This window comes from Asparagus officinalis, chromosome 8 (assembly GCF_001876935.1).
Source record: "Asparagus officinalis chromosome 8, Aspof.V1, whole genome shotgun sequence".
Lineage (NCBI taxonomy): Eukaryota > Viridiplantae > Streptophyta > Magnoliopsida > Asparagales > Asparagaceae > Asparagus > Asparagus officinalis.
Genome location: NC_033801.1, coordinates 77714472 through 77726626, shown reverse-complemented (window position 1 = coordinate 77726626; position 12155 = coordinate 77714472).

Here is a 12155-nt window from a genome sequence, read left to right as displayed (position 1 = left end):
ATGGCCAGCTCATTATGCAATAGGAGGGGGACACCTCACCTGTCCCCCCGTTGGTCCCATATTTTGTATCTCTGTAACAAAGCTCTTTTTTTGTAGAGTAGGAGAAGGGTGGTAACCCAAAATACTACTTGAGACATTTGGTGTAGTGAAAGGACCATTGGCACAAACAATGATAAAACTTTCTCGCAGATGGTGCATGCTATGTAGTATTAGCGCCAATAAATGAATATATGATTAGCTTTTTTAACTAAGTTTTTCATGTATCATGGGCCTTTTTTCAGAACAAAATTGTATTATTAATTTTATGTGTGTGTGTGTGTTGGGGGAGGGGGTGTCAGTGAAAGTTTTTTTTCGTTACTAATTGAAAGCAGTTAAAAACTCGAGCATACCCAAGTACACAATACACATCTAGGGCATAAAATCAAAAGAAACGGCTACTTAGCAAAATATTGATCTTTTTCTAAAAGAAATTACGTTTTTCCATTCCCTTTCCATTTTTATTTTTCTTTTTTTTTAAATGAAATCAGACAACATATTTTGATCTTCACAACAGTTACTTGTTTTACTTAGCCTTTTTCCCCTTACCTCAGTTTTGAAGAAGCATTTAGATTTTCTTTACGCACTTTATGGTTGACATGAAGTCACTTGAACAAATACCACAAACTTGCAAATTAGCTTCGCTGATATAATTGGGTCTGATTTGGTATGTATAAATTTTTTAGCCTTGAGATAATATTTTCAATTATTCTTCCTAAGTTCTGTGATATTTTATCAGAAGGAAAAATAGTTGATTAATAAATATAATCAAATAAGTAAGTTGTTATAGATAATTAGCTGAATTTGATGAAGAGATGTTCTGTTGGACATATTTTGTCAATGTTGATTACCTTTCTTATATTAACCTCAAGTTATGGATTAAATTTAAATATTTTTTAATGCAATTTGTACTTCCGGTCTGTGCATGTCACACACTTTTGGGTATAACTCACCCTTTGTATATGGGTATTGTTAAAGTTAGAGAGAGAGAGAGAAAGTTTTGGGTAAATTTCCATTGAATTGAATATTGAGTGTGTACATATATATATACAAGTAGAGGAGGTTGAGGTTTGTCCTCATAACCAATGTGGAACTAAACTCACTACTAACACAATATTATCAACAGCTCCCCTTAAACTCATGTTGGATCAAACAAAGTGAGTTTGCGTACAAGAAACTAGAATCGATGAACATGTAAGGCCTTTGTGAAGAAATCTGCAAGCCCGTCAGCGGTTGAGATATGATGAAGTAGAATTGTCTTGTCCTTGATAACTTGTTGACGGACAAAATGAGCATCAATCTCAATATGTTTGTTCATCTCATGAAATACTAGATTATTAGCAATCTGGACGATACTCTTATTATCACAATAGAGAGGAGTAGGAATCGTAACAGAAATACAGAAATTACTGAGAAGACGAAGAAGATGAATAATCTCTTTAGCTGTTGTGGAAATTGCACGATACTCTGCCTCGGTCCTGAAAAGAGCAATAACATCTTGTTTCTTATTTCACCAGGAAATAAGAGAATCACCAAGAAATATATAATAACCTGTGGTAGACTTCCTGGTAGTGCGATCACCAGCCTAATCAGCATCAGAATAAGCACAAAACTCTAACTTGGATGTAGCAGAAAACAGAAGAGAGCGAGTGCTAGTACCCTGGAGATACCAAAGAATCTGTAATAAGGCAGCATAGTGTGCAGAACATCGGGTACTAAAAAATTGACTAACAGTGCTAACAACATGGAAGATATCTGGTCGAGAGATGCACAGATAGACCAACTGGCCAATAAGATGTCGGTATCGGGTAGGATCAGATAGAGGCTCACCATCAGTAGAGCGAAGTTTGACATTCTGTTAGAGTGGAATATCGACGGTTGTATTATCAGTTAGCTCAACATGATCTAGAATATCTGAGAGATACTTCTGTTGAGACAGTAGTACACCCCGCGGGCCCTGAGAAATTTCTAGACCAAGAAAATTGCGAAGAGATCCAAGATCCTTCATGTGAAATTGTTGTTATAATTGAGAATTTACGAATTGTATACCAGCAGCAGCATCACCTGTAATGATCATATCATCTACATAAAGGACTAATAAAACTCTGCCACGCGATGTATTATGAACAAGCAGAGAAGCATCTTGATGACTCTCCATAAAGCCCACCTTGAGCACGACATCATGAAAACACTCAAACCAAGCGCGGGGTGCCTGCTTGAGACCATAAACAGCACGACGAAGAAGACATATGTGTCCCGGAGGAATATTGAATCCTGGAGGTGGTTGCATATATACTGTCTCAGATAAAAAGCCATGTAGAAAAGAATTCTTGACATCCATTTGGTACAAGAGCCAACAATAAGTAGCAGCAACCGCAAGTACAGTACGAACAGTGGGCATCTGAGCAACAGGATTAAATATCTCTTTATAATCAATACCTTGTTGCTGAGTAAAACCTCGAGCCACTAAACGAGCTTTCCGACGTTCAATGGTGCCATCAGAACGATACTTGACCTTATAAACCCATTTATTGCCAACAAGAGAGATCCCGAGGGGATAGGGAACAACATCTCAGGTATGGGTTTATAAGGTCAAGTATCGTTAACCATAGTCTGTTACCACTTTAGAAATTGAACTGCCTCTTGAAAGGACTTTGGCTCAATGGTAGTATGAATGACAACAAGAAAGTTATGTAAGATAGGTGAATAGGAAGTAACCGAAGCATACCGGGTATGCATGATATGTGGGCGTTTACCTCGACAAAGAGCAAGAGGAACCTTAGGTGGGGGAGATGTTAGCGCAGGTGTTAGAGATCAACAGTATTTTATGGAGTGAGTGTCATATCCACGGGATAGCTATTAGATGGTGTATGAGAAGGCTCGGGTGAGGAAGAGTCAACAGAAGAAGATGGAGAGATGTCAGTGAGATCTCAAAAGGAAAACTGAGGTGAAGAAGTGGGTGATGCAACTAACGGGAAAGCATGATCAATAGAGTGGAGGAAATTGGAGTCATTAGAAAAAGAATAATATGGAGAATCCTCTTTGAACTAAACGTGACGAGATATATGAACTCGACGAGTTGCGGGATCATAACAATAATAACCTCAATGTTCCGAACTAACTCCTAAATAGACATAAGAAACAGCTCTGGGAGATAATTTATCACGTTCGTGAGATGTCAGAAGAACAAAACAACGATAACCAAAAACGCAGACCAAATCATAACGAGGAGGATGAGTATAAACACAACTATGAGGAGTAGCACCGAAAAGAGAGCTATATGGAGTGATATTAATAGCATGAGTAGCAGTGAGAATGGCCTCAGCCCAGAAATGACGAGGAACGGAGTAAGAAATAAGCATGGATCAAACGGAATAGAGAATATGACAATGTTTATGTTCAGGAATACCATTTTGTTCATGAGTGTAGGGACATGACTGTTGAAAGATAGTCCCATGAGAGGACGTGATAGAGCGCATGGTAGAGGATAGATACTCTTTAGCACAGTCAGAATAAAAAACTTTAATACGAGATTGCCATTGAGTGAAGATCATAGCAGTGAAGGCTTGATTAGCAGTAAGTACGTCAGAGTGATTCTTAAGTAGGTAAACCCAAGTAAAATGAGAGAAATCGTCAATAAAATTAACATAATATAAGTAGCTAGATGACTAAGGCAGAGGAACTGGTCCCTAAATATCAGAATGTACGAAATCAAATATGGAAGTTGATACAAATGTACTCATTTTAAATGGTAAAGCAGTGAATTTAGCTAATTTATGACCAATACATAACTCAATACTAGAACTAGATGATACAGGACCAAGTGTTGCAGACTGAATAAGACTCTTCAGCCTTTTATTAGACACATGACAAAGTCAACTATGCTACAAATTAGCAGGAAGCGAGGTAAATGGTTTTGACAAACAAACAGAAGCAACAAGAGAAAGTGGACGTATGGACTCTGGAAGGTGAAGATATTCTAGAAAATACAGCTTGTGCCTCCTACACCCCCCTCCAATCGTCTTGCTCGTCTGTAGATCCTACACAAAACAAGTATCAGAAAAAATAAGACAAACAGACCGACCATACATAAAGATCTAATAGAAATTAAATTCAAGCACAACTGAGGAGCCACATAGACGGGACCAAGTGTTAGACAACCAGATAGATCATTTTGTAGGGTAATAGAGCCATACTGAGCGATAGACAATGGTTATCCAGTAGCTGTGTAGATAGGGGGAAGAGAAGATGAAGTGAAGATAGAGGATAAAATTGAGGTATTACAAGTCATATGAAAGGAACAGCCAGAGTCAAAAATTCAGAGATCATTCATACCAGAGATCGAAGGGTTAGCTGAAGAACCAACAAAATGCATACCATAGAGTTGTGCAGCGGATGTAGAGGTGATATGTTGAAAAGCATCAAGTTGATAGCGAAGACCTTCAATAGCTCGAATAGTAGAGTCTGAAGTAGTAGAAGATATAGCATTGGCCAGCAATTCTGGTGTACTAAAGGGTTGAAACAGAGGGGGTCTCCGACCACGACCAATACCTGAGGAGCATAACTCAGGATAAAGCTTGAAGCATGTCTCAATACGGTGTCCTTCCTTCTTGTAATATTTGCAAGAGAGCTTAGATTGAGCCTGTGGAGAGGGAGCCTGTTGAGAAGTATGATTCCTGACAGGAGCAGTGACAGGTACAGACAGAGCAATCTCAAGTGAAAAAGTAGAAGTGTTTGTTAACAAATTAAGTCGTGTTGTCTGCTGCCGAGTCTCATAACCAATGAGAGCTCTCATAACTGTGGCTAAAGTCAGAAATTGAGGCTGATGAAGCAGTTGATCATGTAACGCCCCGCCCCGGAATCCCGGAGTCGGTACGCTACTAGATCTGATGGACTGGCCTCACAAACCACCACATGTCTTTTCAGCACGTTTTGTCCTCACTCACGCGCTCCCTGGAAAACTTCCCAGGGGGTCACCCATCCTAGAATTTCTCCAGGCCAAGCACGCTTAACTTTGGAGTTTCTAAGAGTTGGGTTCCCGAAAAGAAGATGCATCTTGGTGGTATGAGTATTCCAATCAAATCTATCAATACTAATCACATCACCCTCTTCGAGTGCCTTCTTCCACATCTTTCTTTTTCTTTACGAGTTAAGGATTCTTTTATTGGTTTGCTTTAATTTCATTTATCAAAGAAGCTTGTATCACCGTATTTTCTAATTTAACTCCAATTTGGTGAACTCTAATTTCAATTCCAGTATGATCCAACTCCTCCAATATCTTCCTTTGAGAAGTACTTAAATATGTAGATTGCAGGTACTCTTGTGGCTCACGACATCAACAACACCATTAGTCTTACTGGGGTGATAATTGATGGTAATGTCATAATCCTTTAGAAGCTCTAACCATCTTCTTTGCCGCAAATTTAACTCCTTTCAAGTGAATATATTTTTCAAACTCCTTTGGTCAGTATATATTTCACAATGTATACCATATAAATAATGTCTCCTAATTTTGAGAGCAAACACCACTACCGCTAATTCCAGGTCATGAGTGGGATAGTTCTGCTCATAAGGTTTTAACTACCTTGAAGCATATGCTATGACTTTTCCATTTTGCATAAGTACACATCTCAATCCTCTTCTAGAGGCATCACTATAAATAGTAAAGTTTGTGTCTCTATTGGTTAATGCAAATATTGGAGCAGACACTAGTCGACTTTTAGCTCTTGGAAACTTTTCTCACATTCATCCGACTAGATAAATTTAACCCTTTTCTGGGTAAGACGAGTCAAAAGGGGAGGCAATACAATGCTAAAACATGAGACACCTAATTTCATAATTGAACAACATTCTTTCTTTCACTTGCACTAATGAATAGATATTCACATATTCCGTCAGTAAATTCTTATTAAGCAAACATATAAGTACCAGATTGGTGACTACTGTTATCGAAAAAAAAAGAAGAAGAAGAAGATTTTAAAAGAGGCACACCACTCTCTGTATATTATGCATATTGAATTAACAAAGATGTATAAAGATCTTAAGGAAATCTATTGGTAGAATAACATGAAGAAAAAGATTATTACTTATGTTGCGAAATGCCTTACTTGCCAACAAGTAAAGGCTGAACACCAAAAGACCAACCAATTTAGTCCAAAATTTGGATATACAAATATGGAAATAGAAAAAGATCACTATAGAATTCATCATTGATCTTCCTAAGACTTTAAAGAAGAATGATGCGATATGAGTGGTTGATTGACCGACTGACTAAGTCAGTGTACTTTTTACCTATCAATATAAAAAAAAATTTAAAAAAAAAATTATTTGAAAAACTGACTAAATTATACACTAATGAGATAGTGAGGGTGCATGGAGTGCCCATATCAATAGTCTCGGAATAGAGGCTCTAAGTTCACATCAGAATATTGAATAAGTGTACATAGAACTCTGCAAGCTAAACTAATTTTTTTAGCTCACTCCGTTGTTTTTCAAAATTTTTCAGATCTGAGTTAGAAAAGTGATAATCTAAATTTTTGATCGTGGACATGGTTGAGAAGTGCTTAATTGCCAGTGGTGATATGTTCAGCAAAAAGAATGTTTTGCGCTGTAAATATTTATAACGGTAAGGATTGTGGAATGTAAGTAAAAATATATAAATATATATAGTTTGCTCTGAACTACTATCATCAGCATGTTTATAAATACCTTGAGATAAACTATGTGATATAAGCGTCAGGCTTGACTCATGCATAAGACTTGTCTGGTGCATGGGTCGCTGCTGTCGCGTACCCCGTATTTTATAAAATTTCGCTGCAGTTTCGGGGCGTGACAGATCAGCCATAGTTAAATATTCAGAAAGGGACTAAAACAGTTGATGCACCTCATACCGCTCGTACCAGGCTAGCTAGTCTTCTTATGTGGAACCACGTCCAGAAAGCATGGAGCATAATTCTGTTCAAAAAGCTTGCATTTGTGCAAAACAAGACTGCAAAGAGGAACTACATTTGTGTTGTAGAGCAATGCATTGCAGAAGATCTGCCTCCTGTGCACCATAACTCTCAGTGAAACGTGCAGTGAGGCAAGTCCACTTGGCTCGAACAGAGAGAAGTGAACCAATTTTGAGAGTGAGAACGGAGCCAACACAGCGAGTGAGATAAGCCATGACACCAAATTCCTGAAACTGTTAGTCCGAACGCTCATTGACATAGAGAGCATGAGCAGTCTAAAGATCGACATCACCACTGCCAGATATAACAGTACTGGATGAAGCAATAGTGCTGATAGACGGTGGAACTGGTCCCGTACTAATAAGATGATCAAGTAGACTAGCGTTACGGAAGGCATTGGTGATAATAGTGGACCATCCTGCCTACTCACTTTGATCATTAAGGGGTAGGGGTGGTTTAGGAATCTTCTCTGAATGAGCCATAACAACAAACCGAAGTTCAAGAAAATAATCTTTTAACTTGCAGCTTCCAAATTGTTGCGTCTGAGCTTCCAGAAACTACGTTTGAACACAGAATTCATGCCAGAACGCAGATTTTGCGTTTAACTCGTTCAAACACGACCTGAACAGTTTCAAAACTGTTTCCCATGATCTGAGGGGATCACAACTCCACTCAGGAGTGATTTAAGGGGCGGTTACATCCTATTAGCCCTACATAAGAGCGAATTAAGGAGGGTGGTTACACCCCTTAATCCCCTATAAATAACTAAGAAATCAGCTTAGTCTTTGGAGATCAGCAACAGGAGCTTTCTTCATCCTTGGCTTATAGACCGATTTCGGTTAAATTAACTCTTTCATAGAGTTTCAAACTCTTTAAGAGTTCTCCACAACGTCAAATCATGAGGAGAAGACCACGTTCCAGTGAATCAAGACGTTCGGATCATCAACGGAGAGCAAACTCGATGCGAGCATTCGAGGGAGGCACTCCATCACCACCGTGAAGAACCCTGAATTAAACAAAGGGAAGAATCCAGATTAATTCTCCTCTCTTTTGTAATCGGAATTCAAATTGTAATCGAGATCGAGAGAATACAAATCGAATTTTCTTTCATTCTTTTTACTACAAATTTTTCCACAAACAGCGATGAGTGAAGAGCCCATCGGTATAGACACCGCTGCTCCTCCAGTCACCGCATCGACCTTGCCGACCGCCTATACAGGTACAAACGTTTTCTTATTTTGAGGATATTTCTGAGAAATAAGTAAATCGGGACATATATCTCTTCCGCTAACATGTGCACTTCATCTTCTTTTAGTTAAACTAAAGGAAGTGGATGCAGGTGTGAGTAGTAGTGTTGCTGATCCCACAAGTGTAGTTGAAGGTAATTTTAGTTTTATTCGCTTTGGTTCCTTCATACCCTTACATACGTACTGATGGGTCTTTCTGTCCCATAGATATTCCTGCAAATGAGCCAGGGGACCGGGAAATTACTCATGATGTGGAGATCGAGGACTTTAGCGAACATGATTTCAATCTTGATATTTTCCGAGGATGACCATCAACTTATTTCTGATCTGCTGTCAGACCAAGCTCCGACTGCTACCGTAGGACCAACTACTAAAATTGGTTCCACTGAAGTAGGTACATCAAAAGGTATGTACTTTCAAACTTAGGTCTCAATTAACCTCTTGTTTCTCATTTAATAATTAAATAAGAACTTTAGCCGTAGGACCAACTACTGAAGTTGATGCATCTACTATCATTGGTGTATCCGATCAACCTGAAGGCCTAGGTTTCCTGCTTTTGATAGGTCCTCCAATTGAAATTGAACCGTCAACTATTTTTCCTTCGACTCCTGATACTGCTGAAACTGAACCCGTTACAATTTCTGGCCCGTCCCCACTTGTTCACGAAGTCGGAATGTCGAGGGCAACTGTGGAAGAGCAAATCACTACAACTGCTACTCCACTTGGTACATCATGTCTTTAATGTGTTTTATAAATTTGATTCACGCCCTTGGAATATTTATTCATCCTATCCCATTTGTAGAATCTACTTCTAAGGGACCTTTTGATCTGGACCCGAAGTCATCAAAAGCCATAATTGAACAATCATTTGGTGTGGCGAATCCACCGCCGAGTATCATTCTTGAATAGACTTCGGTTACTGTGGAGCACGCCTTCAGCATCGACAAGTCAAGGTAATTATGTCATGGAATTTCCCGTTGAACTTAGGTTAATCCCTTTCTTTGCTATGTATGAGCATATAAATTTTGTATTGACTTTATTTGTTTTCATCGCAGCTCTTCTCTCATCTATGTCTGATTGTATCCAAGCTTTATTGGCCGACGAAGATCCGGATAAAGCTGTCATTTGCTTTGATCTTCAGGGTTTTATCTTTTTCTTGAATACTATTGTCGATCGAGTTATCCTCAAAGGATCCCCTTTCGAGAATTTTAAAAGATCTCTCGATCGCCATATCTTAGGAATTAGAGAAGACGTATACACCGAGTTGGCTGATTTGATCGAAGCTTATTTAATCAACCTCAAATAGACAGTCGAACATTTGAGGGATCTTCATACCAATGGTGTGTCTTCTTATGTTGCTTCTCGAGTCGACTTGAGATTACAAGCGTGGCGTGATTCTCAGAAGTCCGCTGAATCCAAACTCCAAAATCTAAGAACCCGCATTAATCAACTCAAGGTGAGTGTTGCCAGGAAAACACAAGCCAAGGTTGACCTGTATCGGGACTTAGAGTCGGGTCAAGTCGAGATAGCCCACTTAGAAGAGCAGCTTGCGAAGGCTAAGGATGCTCATGAAATTTTAAAATCTGATCTGGCGGAGGTAACTCAAGCTGAGGCGAATCTATTTCAGCAACTGAATCTTCAAGACAAGATTTTCGTCGAAAAGGAACAAGAAGTCGCCAAAATTTGAAGTGTCAACGAAGAAAGCTTTAAAGCTAACTTGGTATCTGAGCTTGAACAAGCTTATGTGATAGAGCTCTCCAAACTTAAAGATCAAATTTGTCATTATAAGCTGTTGTAATTTGAGAACATATATTTTGTAGCTTTGTTTGAATGTTTTTTTATGAATATAGTGAACTCTTTGCTCATTGAAATTTTATTATGATTACTCATTCTTGTTTAGAATAAATAACCATAATACTTACAGAAATTTTAGCACATTCTCAGCCATTAACGGATTTGATATACCTTTACCGACTACCATTTGAGTCAGGCTAGTATGTTAATTTTCTAGATCCGTTTCACATATAACGTTAGGCTAGAAGAATTAAACTTTTTTAGGTTTTGAACTACGATATTGAATATGTAGGCTACATGTGTTAGATGTAGGCTTATCTCTAATAAGGGATTGAGATAAAGTCCTCCACGCGTGAGCAGCGTGGATTTTGAAATATAACTAGGTTATATTTTCTTGATAGAAAAATGAACCTAAAATCAGGGAAGAAGAATCTGATACTCTATCTCCCAGTCTCTTGTTTGTTGGTAGAGATGAATCCAAAATCAGGGAGGAAGAATTTTATATTCTATCTCCCAGTCTCTTATTTGTTGGTAGAGATAAACCCAAAATTAGGGAGGAAGAATTTTATATTCTATCTCACAGTCTCTTGTTTGTTGGTAGAGATAAACCCAAAATCGGGGAGGAATAATTTTATATTCTATTTCCTGGTCTCTTGTTTGTTGGTAGAGACAAACCTAAAATCGGAGAGGAATAATTTTATATTCTATCTCCTGATGCAAAGGAAACTCAAAACGGGATTTTCGCTTCGAGAATCTGGATGTGTTTGAATAATCTTAACAGTCATAAAGTTTGATTACTCAAATAGAAAGTGGACCTCTCGTTCGTAAAATGAATCAAGAGGAGATTTTTGTTGTGGCCCTAACTGTAGGAAGGTTTGACTGAGTGGGAATTGAGACAAGTTTACCTTTAATAGGCTAAATTGTTCAAAGGGAATTGAGGTCCTTTCATTTGTCGAAAGGAGGTCTCAGTTTCGAAAGTGAACCTCTCGTTCATGAAAGGAATCAAGAGGGGATTTTGGTTTTGGTCCCAACTGTAGGAAAGTTTGACCAAATGAGAAATGGGAGCATGATACGAGTAACGATAGAAATGTTGACTTGCACTCATCACTCAGTGGGAGTTTTTGATATCAAACAAAAGGATTTGACATAAAAGGATCTGTTGATCGCTACGGGTTAACAAATCAAACTTTTTGAATATTGTATCATAACTTCAACATTAGGAGTGTTAATAAACATAGATACAACGAGAGTTTGAAGGTTTTTAATCCATGCAGGATTTTGGTGGATCCACCGTCGATTAATTCGATTGGCGAGGGATTTTGTGGTATGGGCTACGAATCATCGAGTTCCCCCCCTTCCACGATCGTATTGTGGGGGTTTTGTGAGAAAAGACCAACTGTATTTTTTCATTGAATCAAATCTCAACAAAAACTTTAGGAAGTCACAAAGGAAGGTTCTTAATCACTTTGGAAATAGTTAGATAACTACAGTAAACAGTAAAAGAATCTTAATCATTTCATAATAATTAAGAATGGATCATTCAAATGATCATTTTATATTTGGAACAATAAACTGATCTCGGGTTATCCTAAAAATATCCTACATAGGATTCTCTAGGAACTTCCCATTTTACATAGGTTATCCTGAATATACTACGGATAGTACTTCTTCAAAAACTTCCCATTTATTAGCATCATTAATTTGTTGCCCTCCTGGGTGATCAGGCGATACGCACCGTTTGAATAGACTGTTTCTATTATGAACGGTCCTTCCTATTTGGGTTGGAATTTTCCTTTCTTCTTGGAATTGAGAATCATGGGTCTCCGAACGGCAAGAACCAGATCTCCTTCCTTAAAGTTTCGTCATCGGACCTTTTTATCGAAAGCCCGAGAAATTCTAACTTGATAAAACTCGATTTGTTGCTGAGCTTCCAAACGTTTTTCATCTAATATCTCTAATTCTTCGAGACGTTTCGGGTGATGTTCTTCCGTCATCATTCCCGTTGTGAGAGCGATGCGGAGAGAGGAAATTTGTATTTCTAAAGGAAGGACAGCTTCACACCCATATGTTAAGGAATACGGTGTTGCTCCGGTTGGCGTACGGACAGTTGTACGATAAGCCCACACAG